Here is a 24088-nt window from a genome sequence, read left to right on the forward strand (position 1 = left end):
TTGAAATAGAAATACGTATTTTAAGCACTCATGCAAAGGTAAATGAACACTTTTTAAATGTGTGTGTTGCTTATTTTTTCCATAAGAATTGTAAATATTGAACTGAACAAATTACCTGTAATGGATTTGATTAATGACTTATGAGCAAGCTGGTTTGGCCAGACAGTATACCCAAACTTTTATGTACTATAGAAGGCTATTACACTTGTGAAATTCTCTTGTCTAATCTAAATTTACATTCCATGGTGATAACATGGTATATGTATTGTTATTAAAGTAAGTGACCCATGTCAAAAAAAAAAAAAAAAAAAAAGAAAGTGTGTAGCACATCCCCCTTCCCTCTCTCCTTGCTGCTGGCCATGTGAAGGTTGTGCGTGCTTCCTCTTCACCTTCTGCCGTGATTGTAAGTTTCCTAAGGCTTACCTGGAAGCTGAAACCTGTACAGCTTGCAGAATTACGAGCCTTAAATCTCTCTTCTCTGTAAATTACCCAGTCTCAGGTATGTCTTCTAGCAGTGTGAGAACAGACTAATACAGTGGAGATATATATAAAATATATAATATATAGATATATGTTACGATTTCTTTATCCATTCATCTTTTTTTAACATCCAGATACATAATTTTAATTAATTGAAAAACATTAAATCTATGGAAATCCATGAATCTACAGAAGAAAATGCTCATTTGACATCATTTAAGGTGACTCTTAAATCAACTCCTTACTTTGAAAACTGGTATTTAAAGGTAAAGAATTAAGCCTTTGTACTACTTGGTGAATGCCTTGACAAAAAAAAAAAAAAAAGAAAAAAGAATGAAGCCTTTGTTCTGACTTCCTAGCACTGATGATTTTGAGGAATTTAAATTGTATTGTATGTGATATTGTTTCAGTTGAGTAGGTAAATCTTCTTGGTTTTTGAGATGCATCCTGTGAGCCTGTTCTCGGTTCCTCCTATTCAAGGCCCCCTGTGGCTGAGTGGACCATGGCTCTTTGCCTTGCTCTAGCTGAGATATCGGAGCTGGTTGGAGGTGGGTGATGTTGGGAAGGCCAACAGCCTCAAAGTCCTGCTGCATCACATTCCTGTACAAGGTCCTCTGAGTAGGCAACAGGCTGGCCCATTCTACTTAGTGAGGTATACCGGCATGTCCCCAAAAGTCACTGATTTTTTTCCTTAACAGCCTGGCTGTTAAGGAAATAGCTGTCATCATCGGACCTCTTTTATTTGTGTCCTGAAGAAAGGTAAAAGTCTCAGGAGTGTGGACTCTGACTAGCCCCTGCAGCTTCTCAGGGAACAGAGATTGTAGCCATTGTGTGTAGTTCCTCACAAACGAAACTCACAACAGCACGTTATGGCTATTGTGAATAATGCCACAATGAACATGGTGGTACAGATAACTCTCTGAGATTGTGATATTATTTACTTTGGATATATATACAGTAGTGGAATTGCTGGATCATTTGGCAGTTATATTTTTAATTTTTTGAGGAACCTCCACACTGTTTTCCAAGATGAGTGTGCGAATTTACATTCCCACCAACGTATGCAAGTGTTCCCTTTTCTCCACATCCTCACCAACACTTGTTATAGTTTGTCTTTTTGATACTAGCCATTGTGGATGTGAGATACCTCATTGTGGTTTTTGTATGTCTTCCTTTGGAAAAATACCTGTTCTGTACCTTGCCCATTTTTAAATTGGGCTTTTTTACTGTTGTTATTGAGTTGTATGAATTCCTTATATATTCTGAAAAATTAACCTCTGTTTGGATATATGGTTTGTAAATATTTTCTCCCATTTTGGAGGTCTTTTCATTTTGTTGTTTCCTTAGTTGTGCAGAAACTTGTTAGTTTGACATAGTCCCACTTGTTTTGCTTTGTTGCCTTTGCTTTTGGTGTCAAATCCAAAAAAAAAAAAAAAGAAATCATTGCCAAGACCAGTGTCATGGAGCTTCCCCCCTATGCTTTTTCTAGTAATTTTATGGTTTCAGGTCTTATGTTTAAGTCTTTAATCCATTTTGAATTGATATATGTGTATGTGTAATATAAGGATCCAATTTCATTGTTCTGCATGTGACTATCCAGTTTCCCTGAACCATTATTGAGGAGACTGTCCTTTCCCCCTTGTACATTTTTGGCACCTTTGTTGAAAATTAGTTTACTGTATATTTATGGGTTTATTTCTGGGCTATTTTGTTCTATTGGTCTCTACCTGTTTTTATGCCAATCCCATGCTGCTTTGATTGCTATAGCTTTGTAATGTGGTTCAAAATTAGGAAGTGTGATACCTTTCAGTTTTGTTGTTTTTGGTCAAGTTTGCTTTAGCTATTTGGGGCCCTTTGTGGTTCCATATGAATTTTAGAATTCCTTTTCCTGGCTGAGCATGATGGCTCACGCCTGCAATCCCAGCACTTTGGGAGGCTGAGGTGGGGGGATCACGAGGTCAGGAGTTCAAGAGCAGCTTGGCCAACATGGTGAAACCCTGTCTCTACTAAAAATACAAAAATTAGCCGGGCATGGTGGTGTGCACCTGTAATCCCAGCTACTTGGGAAGCTGAGGCAGGAGAATTGCTTGAACCTGGGAGGTGGAGGTTGCAGTGAGCTGAGATGGTGCCGCTGCACTCCAGCCTGGGCAACAGAGCAAGACTCCATCTTGGGGAAAAAAAAAATTGTTTTTCCTATTTCTGTGAAAAATGGCATTGGAATTTTAATAGGGATTGCCCCAAATCTATAGATTGCTTTTAGTAGTATGGACATTTTTACAAAATAATATTCTTTCAATTCATTAACATGGGATATTTTTCAATGTATTTGTGTCATCTTCAATTTCTTTCATGTACATCTCTATCCCTTCCTTGTTTAAATTTATTCCTAAGTATTTTATTCTTTTTGATGTTGTTGTAAACAGGATTGTTTTCTTTTACAGATAGTTCATTGTTAATGTATAGAAATGCAGTTTTTTTTTTCTATTTTTTTTTTGAAACAGGGTCTCGCTTTGTTGTTCAGGCTGTAGCACAGTGGCATGATCATGGCTCACCGGAGTCTTGACCTCCTGGGCTCAAGTGATCCTCCTGTAGCTGGGACCATAGGCACACACCATCATACCTGGCTAACCTTTTGATTTTTTGTAGAGATAAGGTCTCACTTTGTTGTACAGGCTGATCTTGAATTCCTGAATTCAAGTGATCCTCCTGCCTTGACCTCCTAAAGTCCTTGGATTACAGGTGTGAGCCACTGTGCCTGGCTTCAATTAATTTGTGTTTGTTGATTTTGTATCCTGCAACTTAACTGAATTTATTTTATTTATTTATTTATTTATTTTTGAGATGGAATCTTGCTCTGTCGCCCAGGCTGGAGTTAAGTGGCACAATCTCGGCTCACTGTAACCTCCACTTCCTGGGTTCAAGTTATTTGCCTGCCTCAGCCTCCCGAGTAGCTGGGATTACAGGCACCTGCCACCATGCCTAGCTTAATTTTTATATTTTTAGTGGAGACGGGGTTTCACCATATTGGCCAGGCTGATCTGGAACGCCTCACCTCACGTGAGCCGCCCGCCTCATACTCGCAAAGTGCTGGGATTACAGGTGTGAGCCACAAAGTCCGGCCTGAATTCATTTGTTAGTTTAATTTTTTTTGGCGGAATCTTTAGGGTTTCCTATATATAAGATTATATAATTTAAAAACAGATACAGTTTTACTTCAGCCTTTCCTATATGGACTTCTAGTACGTGTCGAACAGGAGTAGTAAGAGTGGGTACCCTTTTCTTGGCTGATCTTAGAGGAAAACCTTTAAGCTTTTCAGTGTTTAGTATGACCTTAGCTGTGAGCTTGTCATATATGGCCTTAGTAAAGCTCAAATTTTAACTTTAAGATAACAAATACATGTAATCTTCTAGGATTTTCTTTTTACTCATTGCCTTGATCATCTTACTTTTTTTTTTTTTTTTTTTTTTTTTTTTGAGACGGAGTCTTGCTCTGTCACCCAGGCTGGAGTGCAGTGGCCGGATCTCAGCTCACTGCAAGCTCCGCCTCCCGGGTTCACACTATTCCCCTGCCTCAGCCTCCGGAGTAGCTGGGACTACAGGCGCCCGACACCTCGCCCGGCTAGTTTTTTTGTATTTTTTAGTAGAGACGGGGTTTCACCGTGTTAGCCAGGATGGTCTCGATCTCCTGACCTCGTGATCCGCCCGTCTCGGCCTCCCAAAGTGCTGGGATTACAGGCTTGAGCCACCGCGCCCGGCCGATCATCTTACTTTTAAGGGGTACATGTACTCCACTTTGAATTTAATACATTTTGAATGATTAAGTATTAGGAACATAGATCTGGTAGTGACTTTTTTTTTCCAAGTTTTTTTTTAAGAGACAAGGTCTCACTCTGTCACCCAGGCTGGAGTACAGCGGTAGGAACAGAGCTCACTGCAGCCTGGAACTCCTGGGATCAAGCGATCCTCCTGCCTCAGTCTCCCGAGTAGCTGGGACTGCAGTTGCATGTCATCATGTCCAGCTAAGTTTTACATTTTTTGTAGAGACAGGGTCTTGGTAAGCTGCCCAGCCTGGTCTCAAACTCCTGGCCTCAAGCAGTCGTCCTGCCTCAGCCTCTCAAAGCGCTTGGAATTATAGGCATGAGCCACCTTACCTGGCCTCCAAGTATTTAAATTTATCCAAAATTTCTGAAACCAGATCTTTTTTTTTTTTTTTTACAAATATGTACAAATGTAAAATGTTGTTGTTTGGGGAAACACTCATTAAATTCAGTCAACATAATTCTTTCCTTACTGTTAGGACCTGAGCCTTGTCACTAACACCTGCGTTTTTCCTAGCTTTCCCTGGAGAATAGTATAAAAGGCTGGGTCTTTTCCTAGAACCATGCTTTTGTGCCAGAAGTCATACAGCCAGAGTCATCATTATTTTGGTATATTTTTGTTGAAAATAATTAAAGCTTGATTTGTTTTATTGTATACTTTGGATTTTATTCCTGGATGGAGCAACTTTTGGCACAAAACTAAAAATGAGACATGCAAAAATCCTTGCAAAGACTAGTTTTATATGGTCTGTGATGGTGATCAAGTTAAAATCCAATAAAATAAGTTGTATGAAAAATTTTAGTGTGTGTTCATGTGCATTTTTCCAGTGAGAGGTTTGTAGTTTTCATCAGATTCTCAGGGCAGGGCCCAGGACACAGGAAAGATTAAAAATGGCTCCTCTAGAGGCATAAGTTACATCAAAGACATTTGCCAATCACTTCAACACCAAAGCTTCTGCCATCTGTCACATGCCCTCTCCCTGATTTCCATCCTGTGTCTGTAACCTTTCCTTAGGGACATTAAAAGTATAATTTATTGTTACCCAAGTGTTTAGGAATGGGCCAAGAAGCAACACAAGGGTTCATTATTAGAGGAGAAGGGACACTTGGAAGTCAGTTATGTTACTCCAGTAATCATTTTTTAAGAAGGATGTTAATACATTCACGTATGGTTGATGGGATCCTGCAAAACAATAGGCTCAGTGTGTCAAGATATGTTAAAATGTTCGTGATCTTGAGGCCAATATATTAAACTTTGGGGAATGTCTTTGTCAGTTCTGGCTGCGGTAACGAAATACCATAGACTGGATGGTTCATAAACAATAGAAATTAATTTCTCATAGTTCTGGCAGCTGGGAGTCTGAGATCTGCATGCCAGCATGGTTGGATGCTGGTGAGGACCCTCCTCCAGGTTGCAGACTTTGGACTTCTCTGTGCATCCTCGTTTGGTGGAAAGAGAGCTAGTGAGCTCTCTTGCCTCTCCTGATTTGGCCACTGATCCTATTCATGAAGGCTCTACCCTCATAACCTAATTACTTCCCTCAGGCCCCACCTCCTGTCATCACTTCGGGCAGAGATATAGCCATACGCCTAACAATGGGGATACATTCTGAGAAAGGTGTCCTTAGTGATTTCTATCATTGTGCGAACATCATAGAATGTACTTACTCAAAACCAAGATGGTACAGTCTGCTACACATCTAGGCTGTATGATATAGTCTCTTGTTCCTAGGCTACAAACCTTTACAACATGTTACTGTACTGAACACTGTAGGCAATTGTAACAAATAAGTATTTCTATGTTTAGATACTTATTTGCTTAAATACTTTTCTATGTTTAGATACTTTCTTGTATCTAAACAAAGAAAAGTACAGTAAACATAGGGCATAAAAGATTGAAAAACCTACATAGGGCACTTATGAATGGAGTTTACAGGACTAGAAGTTGTTCTGGGTGAGTCATTGAGTGGTGAAGTGAATATGAGGGCCTAGGATATTACTGTACACTTTTATATGACTGGCAGTGCAGAGGTTTGTTTATATCAGCATCATCTCAGACACATGAGTAGTGCATTGCCCTTCAATGTTACTATGGCTACAGTGTCACTAGGCTTTTGGAAGTTTTCAGCTTCATTATAATCTTGTGGGACCAATTATAATCAATCGTTGATGTAACAATATTATGCACCCACAATTTTATATAAATATGTTGGATAGTCACATCTGTGTCACCTTTTCATAAAATTTTACCCTTGTTTCTTAACTTATGGCCTCTTCTCATTCACCAAAGCCTACATGGAATATAGCATGGTGAAAAGTAGAAATGTAAAATTTTTTTTTCAAAGAAAATTATGCACAGAGATCTCAGATATCAGGAGACAGGAGGAGAAAGTGGTTTTGCAAGAAGATCCTTTTTGTATATTTTTATTTTCTCTTTCACACACACACACACAGTAATAATAGAGAGTAGTGAGGGTGGCCAGGGGCGGTGATTCGCGCCTGTAATGAGTCCCAGCACGACTGTAGTCCCAGCTACTTGAGAGGCTGAGGCATAAGAATCACTTGAATCCGGGAGGTGGAGGTTGCAGTGAGCTGAGATTGCACCATTGCACTCCAGCCTGGGCGACAGAGCAAGAGTCTGTCTCTAAATAAATAAATAAACAAACAAATCTGCAGTTAACATCATACTTAATGATGAATGACAACATTTTCCCCTAAGGTCAAGAATAAGACAAGGTTATTCTAAAAGTATTCAACATTGCCCTGGAGGTTCTAATGCGTGCAAATAAGGCAAGAAAAACAAAAAGACAAAACAAAACAAAAAAACACAAGGCATGTGAACTGGAAAAGAAGAAGTAAAACTCTTTATTTGCAGATGGTGTAATAGTGTGTATACACAACCCTAAAATAAATTCTTCAGAATCTAGAAAAAATGATTAGAATAAGTGAATTTAGCAAGGTCACAGGATTATAAAATCAATGTAAAATGAATTTTATTTGTATGTAATAGCAAAGAACAATTAGAATGTAAAGTGAAAATTAATACACATGCCATACTTGGGAGGTTGAGGCACGAGAATCTCTTGAACCCAGGAGGCAAAGGGTTGCAGTGAGCTGAGATTGCACTACTGCACTCCAGCCTGGGCCACAGAGTGAGACTCTGTCTCAAAAAAAAAAAAAAAAAAAAAGTGAGGGCTTCAGAAATAGACTGATGAAGGGTGCAGTCTCTGAATCTTGATTCTGTTGTACTTCAGGTCAAGTTATTTAAAGTCTCCAAAAATAACATGGGTAGCCTTAGATTCTACATGTATAAAATGAGAAAAAAATTTCCTTTAGAGTTATGAGGATCAAATAAGAAGTAAAGGATGCATGTAATGTAGTGCTTGTGCTAGGCAGAATAGGAACCCTCCAAAGATGTCCACACCCTAATCTCTGGAACCTGTGCATGTTATGTTCCATGGCAAAAGGAATGAAGGCACCATATGGTATTAAAGTTGCTTATCAGCTGACCTTGTAATAGGGGGGTTAGTCTGGATGACTGACTGGGCATAATGTCATCACAGGGGTCCTGAAAAGTGGAAGCAGAAGAGTCAAAACTAGCAAGACGAGACGCTGGATGCTCACACTTGAAATCCCAGCACTTTGGGAGGCCGAGGCGGGAAGATCACTTGAGCCCAGGAGTGTGAGACCAGCCTGGGCAACATAGCGAGCCCTTATTTTACAAAAATAAATTTAAAAAATCAGCCAGCCATCCCTGAGTCAAGGAAGTGGGGCAGCCTCTAAACTTCTAAAGCCAAGAAAATGGATTCTTAGCTGACATCTTGAATTTAGCTGTGAGACCTGTTTTGAACTTCCGACCTCCAGAACTGTAAGATAATACATGTGTGCTGTTTAAAGCCACTACATTTGTAGTAATTTGTTACAGCAGCAATGGGAAACTGGTATAGTGCCTATGACATACATATTGGTAGCTAAATAAACATTTTATTTCTTAACCTGCTAACCTTAACCCTTGTCTACTACAACACATCTAGTTTCCCTTTTTCAGAGAAAAAGGTGTCCATTTTCTTTTCACTTGAGCCCCAGAAGGCTGTTTCTTTTACATTTTTCTTCACCTCTCATTTTCAGTTCTTTTCTGTTTCTTTTTCTTTCCCACTACCTTGAAATATGCACAGAGCTGCCTTGTCTTGGGGAGTCCTCTGCTTGAGCCTGCTTTCCCTATTAGTCACCACACTACAGTCACCCAGGTGAACCAGACAACCTTAACTGTCTTCAGAGGTATCAGATGATTTTTACCTTAGAGTCTCACTCCATAGCCCAGGCTGGAGTGCAGTGGTGCAATTTTGGCTCACTGTAGCCTCAACCTCCTGTGCTTGAGCAGTCCTCCCACTTCAGCTTCCCAAGTAGCTTGGACTACAGGTGTGTGCCACCACACCTGGGGACTTCCAAAATTTTTTTTAGAGACAGGATCTTACTGTGTTGCCTAGGCTGGTCTTAAACTAATGAGCTCAAGCAAACTTCCCACCTCCGCCTCTCAAAGTGCTGGGATTACAGGCATGAGCTACTTCTCCTGTCAATTTTAATTCTTTATTGGATTTATTATATTTGATATAAATTACTGTAAGTATTTGAGTGCATGTCCTCTAGTAAACACTATGTTGGTTGTGGTGAAGTTATAGTGTGAGAGGAGTCACTTCTCTGAAGGATCCAGTTGTAGACGATTAGCAATTTAATCAGACAGTTAACAAGCAACAAATACCAAACATCAGATGGCTTAGTGTCAGAGTGAGTGGTAGAGACAGCAGGTATCACAGGAAGGGCAAAATAGAGGTCGTTTTAGACTGAAACAATATCTGACAGTGTTGTGAGAGTGATTTGAGTGAGGAATGTGCTCTTAAAGGAATTAATGGAAATTGGTTTTAATAAAATCTACATTATTAGAAACAAAAGTTTACCGATTAAATTTTTTTTTTTTTTGAGAGAAAGTCTTGCTCTGTTGCCTAGATTGGAGTGTGGTGGTGCAGGGTTGGCTCACTGCAGCCTTGACCTCCCAAGCTCAAGCAGCTCTTCCTTCCTCGGCCTCCTGAGTAGCTGGGACTACAGGCATGTGCCACCACGCCTGGCTAATTTTTCATTTTTTGTAGAGACGAGGTCTCCCTGTGTTGCCCAGGCTGGTTTCAAATTCCTGGGCTCAAGCAATTCTCTTCCTTGGCCTCCCAAAGTGCTCGGATTTGATGGCATGAGCCACCAAACCTGGCCTTTTTTTTTTTTTTTAATTGAATTTTTGATGTTGAGGAAAGACTTGCAGAATTTAAATAAATTATAAACTTAAGTTGCAATAAATTGACACATTTGTCTTGATAGTCTCAAGTAGAATGCATGAGATAATTCCTTGTGTTGCCTTGAGTGGTACATACTTTTTATTTTAATGTTGGTATAAAAATCACAGTATGTTTTGAAGCCTAGTATGATCTAATCTAAGGTTATTGTGCTTTATGTGCTAAAAATATTGGCTTTGATTACATTTTTAAAGAAAAGTATCACATGACCCCTTGTTTTTAGAGAGGATAATTAGAGTGTGGGTCAGGAGAACATATAAGGTACAGTATAACTGGATTTCAGCTGGAGATTTTGCAAAGTTTCTCTCTGACAAGGGAGATAATATCAGGTAAATAATGTTGGCTGGCTGACCATACAATTAGGTGGAAATGTGATTGGTTGAGGCATACCTCAAAAGTTAATGAGTAATGAATTGGTGACAACTGGAGAGAAATTTCTAGTGGCATGTGGAAATTCACTGTTTTTTGTAATGATGTGAACAAAAATGTTGAGGCTATGTGTATCACATTTCTGGATGAAATGAGTTTTCTAGGGTTAACTTAATGGAAATAGTATTTCTGAGTGAAATAGTGGGCCGTGGCTAATGGGATAACAGTGTGGAGCTGGATGTGAAGTTTCATACATGGGTTAAAAAACCAACTGCACAGTTACAAGAGTGAGGGAGATGTGACTGAATACAAACAACTTTAATATTTTAATTAATAAACTCAATTTGGATATAAAATGTGACTACCAGAGGGCTTCACAGAATCATAGTCTAGACTAATAGAAGGAGGGGGTTGAGAAGAGGGAGAGTGCTAGTCTTACATTACTCTGCAGTGTACATGATTCTGTACACAATGCTACACCCAGGGTATTGTGTTCAGTTCCAGTTGTCGCAATTGAAAATGAATCAGGGCCAGGCGCAGTGGCTCATGCCTGTAATCCCAGCACTTTTGGAGGCCGAGGCGGGTGGATCACCTGAGGATCAGGAGTTTGAAAGCAGCCTGGCCAACATGGTGAAATCCCATCTGTACTAAAAATGCAAAAATTAGCAAGGCGTGGTGGCTCACGTCTGTAGTCCCAGTGACTTGGAAGGCTGAGGCGGAGGCTGCAGTGAGCTGAGATCACACCACTGCACTCCAGCCTGGGCAACAGAGTGAGACTCCATCTCAAAAAAAAGTAAAATAAAATAAAGAATAAAGAAATAAAAATAAACCCAGAAAATAACAAGTGTGAGCAAAGATATGGAGAAATTGGAACCTTACACATTGCTTGTGGGAATGGAGAGTGGTGCACATACTGTGGAAGACAGTTTGGTGGTTTCTCAGTTAAATGTGAAGTTGTCATATGACTCAAGTATTCTACCCTAGGTATATACTCCCAGATAATTGAAAACAGGTATTCAAAGAAACACTTGTACATGAATGTTTATAGCAGCCCTTATTTATGTTAGCTAAAAAGTAGAAACAACCCAATGTCCATCAGCTGATGAATGAATAACTGAAATAGGGTATATCCATGCAATGGAGTATTATTCAGCCATAAAAATGAAGTACTGACTGTTACAAAGTGCATGAACCTTAAAAAAAATTACATATTGTATGATGCCATTCACATGAAGTATCCAGAACAGGTAAATTCATAAAGACACAAATTTGTGGTGTGGTTACCAGCAAAAAGGAAGAATGGTGACTGCTTAGTATGCATATGGGGTTTCCTTTTGGGGTGATGAAAATGTTTTGGAAAGAGAGAGTTGTTGGTTGTAAAATGCATGTACTTAATGCCACTCAACTGCACACTTTAAGATGGGTAGTGGATTTTACCTTCATTTTTAAAAAGTGTCAATACATATAGATTAATTAAATAGCATTGAGAGTTTACAAATAAGTCTTTACATTTATGGTTCCTTGAATTTTTTTAATTAAGAATTTTTTTTGGACAAGGGAACCAAGACAATTCAGTGGGGGAAAAGGGTGATCTGTTCAGCCAGCAATGCTGAGACAACTGGATTTCCACATGCAAAAGAATGAATTTGGGTTCTTTTCTCATACCATACATAAAAATTAACAAAATGGATCATTGACCTAAGTGAGAAAGCTAAAATTATAAAGTTCTTAGAAAATATGAGCAAATCTTGGTGACTTTGGGTTAGGCAAAGCTTTCTTAAGACACCAAAAGCACAGACAACAAAAGATTAAATATTAGACATAAATTGGATTTCATCAGAATTAAAAACTTTTGTGCTTCAAAGGGAGACTATCAACAAAGTGAAAATGGGACAAAATATTTGCAAATCATGTCTAATAAGGGACTTGTACCTAGAAAACTCTTACAACTCAGTAATAAAAAGATAAATAGCCCAATTAAAACCCCCAATTAAAATGATGATTAAATTGGTGAATTTTATGGTATATGAATTATATTGCAATAACAACAGTTAAAAAATGAGTCACCTAGAATATGTTCAGAGAAGATTCCTAGTCTTGTGACGGGACTCAAATTGAAATCCTTCTTTTCTCCATCTTCCCCCATAACTTATCTCAGTTGTACCTTTTATACTGACAAGCTTGTAAACATTACTTCTGTAACTTTGAAGTCACTGGTGCTTTATTTTTATGTTGAGCCTAAATTGTTTATGTAAATACTCATTGTAGAACTGAGTAGTTAAGTTATAGGCACATCCTTTACTTGTTTAATGTCATGACCCCGTGCCAATAGAAGGAAGATCTTGTATTATCAAAGTCAATGGATTTTCTTTCCCTGCAATCCATCGGTTGTTAAAAATCATGTCATATTTTTTTCCACACTTGAATTATGACTTTCTTGAATAATTCCTCCTCCCCTTCTGACCTGCCCATTCTCCTTGACCCCCCAACCACCACATCATTTTGGTTGTTTTTGGCTGCAATTAACAGACTCTCCAATGATAGGTGCCATCTGATTTCCCTGACCTTCTCTTACTGCTAGTAGCTGCTGTAGCTCCCAGCATCTGTTTCTCACATTGTGCTAAAAGGCAGGAAGAAGGAAATAGAAGACGTTGGGGGCTCCTGCTTCTGGATCTTCCCCTTTTGTAAACATACTTTTGAAAAACTTTAAAACGTACAGAAACGTTGTGACAATAGTAATGTGAACTCATCTAGCTTTCACCTATATTCATCAGTTATAAACATTTTATCAAGTAGCTTTTTTCTTAATCTTTGCCTGTATAACTAGTTGTAGATCTAGAGTTTTTATCTTGGTGAATCTTTTGAGAGACTTACAGATATCATGACTCTTTACCTTAAATACTTCAGCACATATCACCAAAGAAAAAGGAGTTTATCAATGTGATCATTCATGCAACGATGATTAAATTCAGGAAATGTAACATTCATTGTTAATTGTTGAAGCAAATGCCAAGGCAGAATTACGATTGCACAAAAGTAAAAGGTGGAAGCAGGGTTGGACAGATGAGGCTGTCAGATTGTGATTATACTTTTTCTACCAGCTCCAGGGGTAGATCCGGAGTCAAGATGGTTCATTAGAGGAGTTTCTTATTGGGCAGAAATTGGTCTATACCACTACCTTTCTTAGTTATAAAACAGCTGGAGGCTGTCCAGAGAATGTGCAAGTCTCTTGAAAACTAATGCCAACACAAATAAAGCTAACAGCTAGAGCTCTCAGTTTACCCGTGCTCCTCACACCTGCCAATGAGTCTTTTGGATGCGAGTGGTGCACCTCCACGTCCACTACAATATAATACTATTGTCCAGTATATAGTCCATATTCACATTCACTATTTGCCCATTAATATTCTTTATGACAAATCCCCCACACCCCCATCAGATCTCTTATCTTATCCTTGAGGAAAGTCTTTCAAGAAACTTCCCAGATGACTTTCCTGTATGTTTCATTGGTTTAAACCAATCACTGGCAAAGGAGAGTGGGATTTTCAGGATTAGTTCAGACCTGTGGGATTCATCCCATGGGTTTGGGGGAGGGGCTGCCTTTCCTAACCAGGTGCTTAGGAAATCAGGTGATTGATAAATAAATAAATAAATAAATAAATAAATAAATAAAAAATAAAATGGAATCTCTTTAGCAAGGCCTAAGGGAGGAAGGCTGTGGATATATAACCAGCAACATTCTGCTGCAGTTTTCTGTTGTATGTCTTTTATTTTTAATTGCAATATGCATTCCTGTCATTAAGCCGGCTTGCTAATTATTCTGTCTTTTGAACAGAATCCATTCCTTTTTTCCTTTCATGGAACTCACTAGTTTTCTGTTTTAATGGGATGAATTATTGTCTGTTCCTGCTGCACAGCTGCCATTCTGGGACTTCTTTTTCATTATACTCTTGGATTATTTCCACTGTTTCTTTTGTATCTCTTGTCAGACTTCATTGGTTTCCATCCTTGTTTCGCTAAAGGACTCCCCGAAATGATGTCCTGGAAATGTCTTCATTCTGCCTTCTCACTTGTTTGTTTGGGATATATAAGTTTAAGCCAAATTATTTTACTTTGGAAATTTTTCAGACAGTGCTGTCTTGTACAGTTGAGAGTTTCTGATTTTAGTCAGATTCTTTTTTTTTTTGAGACGGAGTCTTGCTCTGTCGCCCGGGCTGGAGTGCAGTGGCCTGATCTCAGCTCACTGCAAGCTCCGCCTCCCGGGTTCACACCATTCTCCTGCCTCAGCCTCCGGAGTAGCTGGGACTACAGGCGCCCGCTACCTCGCCCGGCTAGTTTTTTTTTTTGTATTTTTAGTAGAGACGGGGTTTCACCGTGTTAGCCAGGATGGTCTCGATCTCCTGACCTCGTGATCCGCCCGTCTCGGCCTCCCAAAGTGCTGGGATTACAGGCTTGAGCCACCACGCCTGGCCACCGTGCAGATTCTTAATTCATATTTTTTTCCTCTCAAATTATTTAGTATCTTCATCAGTGAAAGTTCATAGAAATTGTCTAGATTTTTTTTTTTCATAGAATAGAGGGGAGGTCATTTGCTCTCATTCATTTTTAAGCTGATTCCCTATCTTATTTTGTACCTGTATTTTATTACTGATTTTCTTTTATTTGGGATGATTTTAGCATCTATATGGATTGCCCATCCTTCCCCTTTCTTTCTCTCTCTCTCTCTTTCTTTCTTTCTTTCTTTCTTTCTTTCTCTCTCTCTCTCTCTCTCTCTCTCTCTCTCTCTCTTATTTTTTATAGATGGAGTTGTCTTCTGTCAATCAGGCTGGAGTGCAGTGGTATGATCGTAGCTTACTGTAGCCTTGAACTATTGGGATGAAGTGATTCTCCTGCCTCAGCCTCCTGAGTAGCTGGGATTACAGGTTCATACTACCATGCCTGGCTAATTTTAAAATATTTTTTATAAAGACCAGGTTATCACTATTTTGCCTTGGCTGCTCTTGAACTTCTGGCCTCAAGTGGTCCTCCTGCCTTGACCTACTAAGTACTGGGATTACAGGTATGAACCACTGTGCCTGGCCCAGGGAGGTTTCTTAGGGTTCAACTAGACAGACCTACGGATTGCCACAGACCACATTTGACATCAGATTCACTTGGGAGGATATGGGACAGGAAACACGGCTTACCATCAGGGAAGCTCCAGGTCTTCTCTTTGGTGGGGGTACTTGTAGCAGTCCACAAATAGAACAGCCAGAACATTCTCTGTGCCACTCCCTGCTTCTGGGTGAAGCCCAGGTGTGCGTAATGAGGCTCACATAAGTGGGTATATCACTAACATGGCTTAGGAGTCCCATCCTCCACAAGTTATTATTTCGCTTGACAACAATGAGCTTCCAGGATCCTGACAAGGCACATGGCCAGTTACAGGAGTCTTCACTAAGAGAAGGCCTAAGCTATGGCCAGCGCCAGGTGCTTTATAGTTCTCCAGGTCCCTTTGCAGTTTACCAGTGGGTCATTTTTACCATAAGCGGTGTTGCCTAGTAACACAGCTGACATTCTGCCTGTATGGTTTCCAGGGGAACAGAGGTAATAGCTGGATTAAACTGAATCCAAACCCAATTTCTTGTGCTGAAAGACAAGAGTTTTGCTAACAGTTCAGTCACAAATAGCCTCTTATCTAGAGGTCTCCCTGCTTCTGTGCTTCTCTACCCTTTGCTTGGTTTCAGCAGCCAGAGTGATTCTTTCAAATATATGGTGGATCACATTACCTGCTGTCCACCCTGCAGTGGTTCTCTCCTTGCCTCGGAGTGCGGTTGTCTACAGGCCTTACCTGATCTGGCCCCTCTCGGCCTTTCTGACCTTTTCCCCTACCGTTTTCTTGCTCATCTGTTATGATGTTGCTTATCACCTTGCTGTTGCTCTAATATGCCAGATGTGTTTCCACTTCGGGCCTTCCTTGACTCTTCCCGTGGCTGGAATGTTCTTACTCCTGATATCCACCTGGATGACTCTCTTGCTTCCAATCTTTGCTCAAATGTCACCTTTTTGACAACTTGTATTCTGACTACTTAAAAATTGCAACCCCTACCCCATCTCCCGCACTTGTGGCCACTGCATGATTCTTCTCTACTTTTTCTTCTGATAGCTTCACAATCTACTTAATATCTTGTTTATTGTCTGCCATTATTAGCAATGGGGCCTCATGAGGGCAGGATTTTGCATCTGTTTTGTTCATTGATACATCTCAACTGCCTAGGACAGTGCCTGACACATAGTTGATGCTTGGGTTTTTATTTTTTTTCTTTTTATGTGGCTTAAACAAGATAAGTATCTACTTCCCATCTGTAGCTGGGGAGAGGTGGAGGGAAAAGTGATGTAGTTAACATGTGTCTTCCGTGTCTGGGCAGTTGTTGTCTTGTCAGGAGGAAGGAGGAAAGAGATCCCGGCCAGGAGGGTACATGTGCTCCTTTCCAGATGCCAACCTGCACTTTTTATCTTTGCTTGGCCAGAACATCGTCATATTGCCATAAGCAATTATAAGGAAAGGTGGGAAACGTAATGTTCAGGTGGCTAGCTATATCTGTAGCTAAAACTTTGGAGTTCTGTTTTTTACAGGAGTGGGGAACGGGTGTCAGAGTCCAATTTGATGCATATATATATATAATTCTTATTTAAGTATTTTTTTTTTTTTGAAACGGAGTCTCACTCTGTTGCCTAGGCTGGAGTACAGTGATGTGGTCTTGGCTCACTGCAACCTCAGCCTCCCAGGTTCAAGTGATCCCCCTGCCTCAGCCTCCCAAGTAGCTGGGACTACAGGCACATACCACCACACCCTACTAATTTTTGTATTTTTGGTGGAGACAGGGTTTCACCATGTTGGCCAGGCTGGTCCAAGCTCCTGACCTTAAGTGATCTGCCCACTTCAGCCTCCCAAAGTGCTGGGATTACAGGCGTGAGCCACCATGCCTGGCCTGATGCTTAATATTTTTAAGTAAGCCCATCCTTACAGAGGGCTTGTAACATTCTTAATCTTCATGAAACCCTCTTAAAATAGCACTTTTATTATCCCTTTTTTATAAGCATGGAATTTATGAGTAAATTTTCATGGGAAGACTGGTTTAAGTTGAGATCATGGCCATTTCTTTGATATAGCAATACATATGTTATTTTTTATTTCCCAACAATTTCACCCTTTTGTTAATGGCGACCAAAGCTGAAAACATAATTTGTAAAGATATGTGGGAACAACTGGAATTGGAGCCAGATGAGGTAGAACCCTACCTTGTCAAAAAAAAACTACCTTGAAAAAAAAAACTGTCAGGATTCTTCACAACTTTTATGAACTGAATTAATCCTGTTTTATTTTCTTTTTCCTCAAGTTAATGAGATGATCTTTGGTAAAGTCCATATTGCTGATGTATCAAGAAATAGATTATGAATTCATCTATTGATTTTAATCTGAGTAAAATATAAATTTGAATAAAATAATTGTAAAAGTAATATTCTATCATGATTGCTTTTTTCACACTGGCATCCTGTTTACAACAGTACCAGTTTTTGTTTTAGGTGAGAAAAACATTTCTATACAATCCTCACTCCTGAGGATTTTTTCTATTTCTTGGGAAATAACCTTTGAGAATTTTTTTCCCCTATCACTCACTTTAAAATTATCTGCAACAAGTACTGTCTTGTGAGGTTTTAGTTTAAGTCCCCAACATATGAATTACAAATGCAAGAGCGTTGTTACTTCTCTTCTTGGAATCTTTTTTTTCGGGGGGGATAGGGGAAATATATTTGTTTGAGGGAACCTCCCTCTCTCATTAACTAATCTCTTCTCCCCAATCTCCCAGCCCATTGTAGGATCAGGGAAGGGTTTTGCTCTTTTTCCAGCAGTTGGCTTGTCCTTGGTATCAATATTGCTTTGTGAAAAACTACCCTAAAACGGTCATTTTTAAAAGACACAATAATTTATTTTGCTCACAAATGTGAGAGTTGCCTAGACTCCGCCAGGCATTTCTCATGTGGGTTCTCTTGCAAAGCTACAGTCAGACCATGGCTTGGGCTGGGGTCTTCATGCACATGTCTAACACCTGGCCTTGGAAGAGTCAAACAGCTGCAACTTTTCTAAGTGTCTCTTGATGTGGTCTCTCTACATGGTGTGTGGCCTCAGAGTAGCTAGAATCCCAGCAGCCGTACGTACGTGCATAGCAGTAGCTGTGTGGCGTTTTCTAACCTGCGTTAGAAGCTGGCACCACTTCTGCCACATTCTGTTTGTGGAGGCAGTCACAGACTGCCCAGGGTCAGGGGACATGGATCCAACTTTTGGTAGAAAGAGTGTTGAAGAATTTGCAGACCTGTTTTAAAACCACTGCATGACTCTTCAACTGCTACCTGTCAAAAGTAGACCAGTTAGTACTAGAGAATTCCAGATTGTTAGAGAAGAGGGTTGTGCCGACTCCTAACCACAGTGACCCATCGTGTGGGAAATGCAAATGTACGTGCCTTTGCTGTTCATGTACGGAGGTGCTTGATTGATTTGAAACATTCATCAGTGATTTTTAATGAACTTATATCTTACCAGTAGTTCCAAATTTTCTTCTTGACATTGTACTTAATTCAGGACTCATGGAAATCAAGTCATCCCTCTCTTTAACCACCATATATATATTTTTTATCTACTCCAAGATACTGAGTACCTACTTTGCATTAGACATCTTTAGATCGATCATCTTCTAAATGTCTCAATCTATTTTCCTTCCTTTTCAATTTCATAGTCACTGTCCTATGACAGGCCTTTATAATTTCTCACCTAATTATTGTCCTCTCTTAAGTCTTTCTTCCTCTAGTATCTGCCACTGTATGTATCTTTCTAAAACTCAATTCTGATGATTTTGCTCCCCTGATTAAAAGTCCTCTTGGACTATCTAAATTCCTTGACATGTGCATTCCCATTTTTTGCTTTCTGATATGTTCCAGCCTAGCCTTTTGACCTTATTTCTTGCCAATCCCTACAAATGCACAATTTGTTCTAGCTATGCTGAATTTCTCTATGTAATCATAATTTACTGGGACATCTATTACTCTTTGTCTTCTTCTTTGTACATAGAAGCACTATTCATACCATATTCCTTTTTTTAAAAATCTGTTTTTCATATTGAGTACCTATCACTTAAGTTCACTCTATATTATGGGTGGGAGATACTGAGGATTTCATAACATATTTTAATCTTTGCAAATAGTGCAAATATGGTAAATACAATAGAAACTTTTTGTTGTTTGAAATGATTCCTGTGATTTGACTAAGTATAGGAAGGATTTTTAAAACAGTTAAAGTTATTCCAAGTGAAAGATTTTAGTTCTCTAGTTTGGTTTCACATGTCACCGTTAACTAAGACATTTTTCCTTAATGCAGCTTATAGTTGATCTCTCAGATGTCACAGCTTTTATTTAACTGCGTTGCTGCCTTTGATTTAAGAAGAAGAAAAAAATCAGGCTTTTGCAACTATTTGTTGGTTTTCCCTGATTACATTCTCTAACATTTCTTTGGGGCTCCCTGTGTAACTCAATGACTTTGAAAGAGTAAATATTAATTTATGAAGTAGTTGACATTTTTTCCTTGTCATTTATAATGCTTCTTAGTTTCACAGGCTGACTGGCTTTCTTTACTTCTTTTCTTCCTCCCTCTTCCCCCTCCTTCCTTTCAACAATATATAATAGCTTTATTAAGCTGTAATTCATATACCATAAAATTCACCTTTGCAAAGTATACAATCCACTGGATTTTAGTATTTTTACAGAGCTGTGTAACTATCACCACTGTCTAATTTTAGAACATTTATATTACCCCAGAAATTTTTTACTCATTAGCAGTCACCCCCCTCCCCCACTAATTCATATTATTTCTATATATTTAGTCACAGACTTTCTTAACATTCTTAGTAAACACATGTATATGGGGGTGGTGGGAAGACAGAGGGAAAGGGAGAGTTGTTAAATTTTTAAGAATTGGCCCAATTGATAGTGGAGGCTTGACAAGTCAAAAATCTACAGGGTAGGCTGGAGACCCAGGGAAGAGTTGCAATTCAGTCTGCTAGCAGAATTCCCCCTTCTGAAAAGGTCTTTCTCCATCAGGGCCTTCAGCTGATTGGATGAAGCCCACCCTTTTGGAGGGTAATCTGCTTTACTCAAAGTCTACTGATTTAAGTGTTAATCTCATGTAAAAAATATCTGGACAGAAATATCTAGAATAATGTTTGACCAAACGTGGGTACCATGGACTAGCCAAGTTGACACATAAAATTAATCACATGAGTATTTACTGAAATGTTTAAAGGTAGAAAGTAGAAAGAGCATTGAATTAGGGAACAGGAGAATTACTTTCTGGTCTTGGTATTACTAGTGAGAGCTTTATCCATGGGCAAGTCTCTAAACATTTCTGGGCTGTAGGTTTCCCTATCTGTTAAATAAGAGTTTCAACTTGATCAGGTTTCCTTTCTTGAGTTCTTATATGGAAGCTTAATATTTAAACAAAAAACTTGAAAAAAACAAACTAAGTCATCTCTAAGCCCTTTTGAACTTATTAAACACCTGTAATTGTTACGGTTCTGATTCTGGATTTGTGATTTTTAGCTGTGACATGCTTTTCTAGGAAAAGTAACACCTAGATAAGAATTTACTGAAAGACTTGTAAATTCAGTGTTCTTTCTACTTTTCTGCCTTTAAATACATAATAGATTAGCATTGCCCTAATTCAATTCTCTTTCTACTTTTCTACCTTTAAACATCTCAGATTGTCTGAGTGTGGTGGCTCACACCTGTAATCCCAGCACTTTGGGAGGCTGAGGCAGGTGGATCACTTGAGGTCAGGAGTTCGAGACCAGCCTGATTGACATGATGAAACTCCATCTCTAGTAAAAAACAAAACAAAACAAAACAAAATTATCCAGGTGTGGTGGCACACACCTATAATCCCAGCTACTTGGGGGGCTGAGGCAGGAGAATCACTTGACCCCAGGAGGTGGAGGTTGCATTGAGCCAAGATCGCACCATTGTACTCCAGCCTGTGCAACAAGAGCGAAACTCTGTCTCAAATAAGTAAAACAACAACAACAAATCTCAGATTACCCTCCAAAAGGGTGGGACAAGTAAAATCATTCTTGGCAAATTGAAATTTCTGTAAAAATTGGTATTGTATGTAGTTTTAATGATTGGAGTTTTTTGGGTACTATTGGTGGTACCTGAGAGCACTTTATTTTGTTCAGGCATGAATAATGCCTGAATTGAATTGTGCTAGTGCATGACTAATACTAAAAATGAATAGCAGTCCTGAGTTGGTCTGTTACAGGAGGGAATAACAGACAATATCAATCTGTTTTAAATACCATAAAGATGATATTCAGAGCTGTGAGGCTGGATAAGTTGGAGTATAGATAGAAAGGAGGTCCAGGGACTGAGTCCTGGGGCATCCAACATGATGAAGTTGGGAAAATAAGAACTAGCCATGAAGATTGAGAAGGACTGGCCAGTGGAGGAAAACTTAGGCAGTGTGGTGTCCTGGATGCCAAATGAGGGAACAGTTTCAAGGTCAACAGCATTTTATGTGCTGATTGGTTAAGTAAAATGAAGACTCTAAATTGTGTTAAGTACAACTTCATGCTAATAAAAATTAACATCAGACTTTAAAAGGTACACAGGGTATAAAGTAAAAATTTCTTTCTCATTTAAAAAAAGACAACTTTTCAGGGTAGTTTCAGGTTCATAGCAAAATTGAGAGGAGGGTACAGAGAGTTCCTATTTCCTCCCTGCTCCCACACATGCATAGCTTCCATTGTCAACATACCCCTGCAGGGGAGTACATTTGCTACAATTGGTGAAGCTATATTGATACATCATTGTTACCCAGAGTCCATAGTTTACATTAGGTCTCACTCTTTGGTGTCATACACTCCATGGGTTTGGACAAACTTCTAATGACATGTATCCACTATTATAGTATACAGAGTAGCTTCATTGCCTTAAAAATTCCCTGGGCTCCACCTGTTTATCCCTCATCCTCCCTGCAACTACTGAAGTTTTAATTCTCTCTATAGTTTTACCATTTCCAGAATGTCATAGAGTTGAAATCATCCAGTCTGTTTTCAGGCTGACTTCTTTCACTTAGTAATATGCACTTAAGTTTCTTCCATGTTGTCTTCCTTCTTCTTTCTTCTTCTTTCCTCCTCCTCCTCCTCCTCCCCCTCCTCCCCCTCCTCCTCCCCCTTCTCTTCTTCTTCTTCATTATTTTCAGACAGGGTCTTGCTCTGTCACCTGGGATGGAGTATAGTGGCGCCATTTTGTTTCACTGCAACCTCCACCTCCTAGGCTCAGGTGATCCTCTTGCTTCCAAGTAGCTGGGATTACAGGCATGTCCCACCATGCCTGGCTAATTTTTCTTTTTTCCTTTCCTTTCCTCTTCCCCCTCCCCTCCCCTCCCCTCCCCTCCCCCCACCCCTTCCCTCCCCTCCCCTCCCCTCCCCTCTCCTTTTTTTCTGAGATGGAATCTCTCTCTGCCTCCCAGGCTGGAGTGCAGTGGTGCGATCTCTGCTGACTGAAACTTCCATCTCCTGGGTTCAAGCAGTTCTCCTGCCTTAGCCTCCTGAGTAGCTGGGACTCTAGGCGTGTGCCACCAAGCCCGGATAATTTTTTGTATTTTTAGTAGAGATGGGGTTTCAGTGTATTAGCCAGGATGGTCTCGATCTCCTGACTTTGTGATTCGCCTGCCTCGGCCTCCCAAAGTGCTGGGATTACAGTCATGAGCCACCATGCCTGGTCATTTTTCTATTTTTTAAATAAAGATGAATCTTCGCCATGTTGCACAGGCTGGTCTCAAACTCCTGGGCTCAAGTGATCTGCCTACCTTAGCCTCCTAAAGTGCTGGGATTACAGGCGTGAGTCACTATGCCCAGCCTCCATGGCTTTTTATGGCATATTTCCTTTTAGTGTTAAATCATATTCCATAATCTGGATGTACCACAGCTTGCTTTTTTTTTTTTTTTCATCAAATCTATTCACCGACAGAACAATGTCTTGTTTGCTTCCAAATTTTGGGAGTTATGAATAATACTGCTGTAAACATCCATATGTAGGCTTTTGTGTGGAAATATGTTTTCATCTCCTTTGAGTAAATAATGCCGAGTAAGTGCTGGATGAGTTAAGAATATGTTTAGTTTCGTAAAAAACCACCAAACTGTCTTCCAAAGTGACTGTTTCATTTTGCATTCCCACCAGTTTCTCTTCTCTCACATCCTCACCAGCATTTGGTTTGTCATTGCTCTGAATTTTATCCATTCTACTAAGTGTGTAGTGGTATTTCATTGTGGTTTTAATTTGCATTTCCGTGATAGTGTATGATATGGAGTATCTCTTCGCATGTGTATTTGCCATCTGTTTATCTTTGGTGATGTGTCTGGCCCTTTAAAAAAAGCAGGTTGTGACTGGGCATGGTGGCTCACCCCTGTAATCCCAGCACTTTGGGAGGCCGAGACAGACAGATCACCTGAGGTCAGGAGTTTGAGACCAGCCTGGCTAACATGGTGAAACCCCATCTCTACTGAAAATACAAAAATTAGCCAGGTGTGGTGGTGCGCACCTGTAGCCCCAACTACTCAGGAGGCTGAGGCAGGAGAATCACTTAAACCCGGGAGGTGGAAATTGCAGTGAGCAGAGATTGCGCTACTGCATTCCAGCCTGGGAGACAGAGTGAGACCCCGTTTCAAAAAAACAAAAAGAAAAAAAGATTGTTTTCTTATTGTTGAATTTTAAGAGTTCTTTACGTATTTTGGATGCTACTTTATCAGATGTAGGTTTTGCAAATATTTTCTCCCAGTCTGTGACTTGTCTTTTCAATCTCTTGACAGTGCCTTTCACAGAGCAGAAAATTTTAATGAAGTCTAGCTATCTTAGTCTGTTTTTTAGTCTGTTTTTTATTGCTTCTAACAGATTACCTGAAACTGGGTAATTTATAAAGAAAAGGAATATGTTTCTCAGTTGTAGAGGCTGAGAAGTCCAAGGTTGAGGGACCGCATCTTATGAGGACCTTGTTGC

General features: G+C 39.7%; 1 protein-coding gene across 8 annotated transcripts in view; it reads left to right on the plus strand.

Moving 5' to 3' along the window:
- FRYL (FRY like transcription coactivator) overlaps positions 1-24088 on the plus strand; it is a 297483-nt gene that overhangs the window by 15295 nt on the left and 258100 nt on the right. The window lies entirely within an intron of this gene.

Source organism: Trachypithecus francoisi, unplaced genomic scaffold, assembly GCF_009764315.1.
Source record: "Trachypithecus francoisi isolate TF-2019V2 unplaced genomic scaffold, Tfra_2.0 Lachesis_group1, whole genome shotgun sequence".
In the NCBI taxonomy this organism is placed as follows: Eukaryota; Metazoa; Chordata; class Mammalia; order Primates; family Cercopithecidae; genus Trachypithecus; species Trachypithecus francoisi.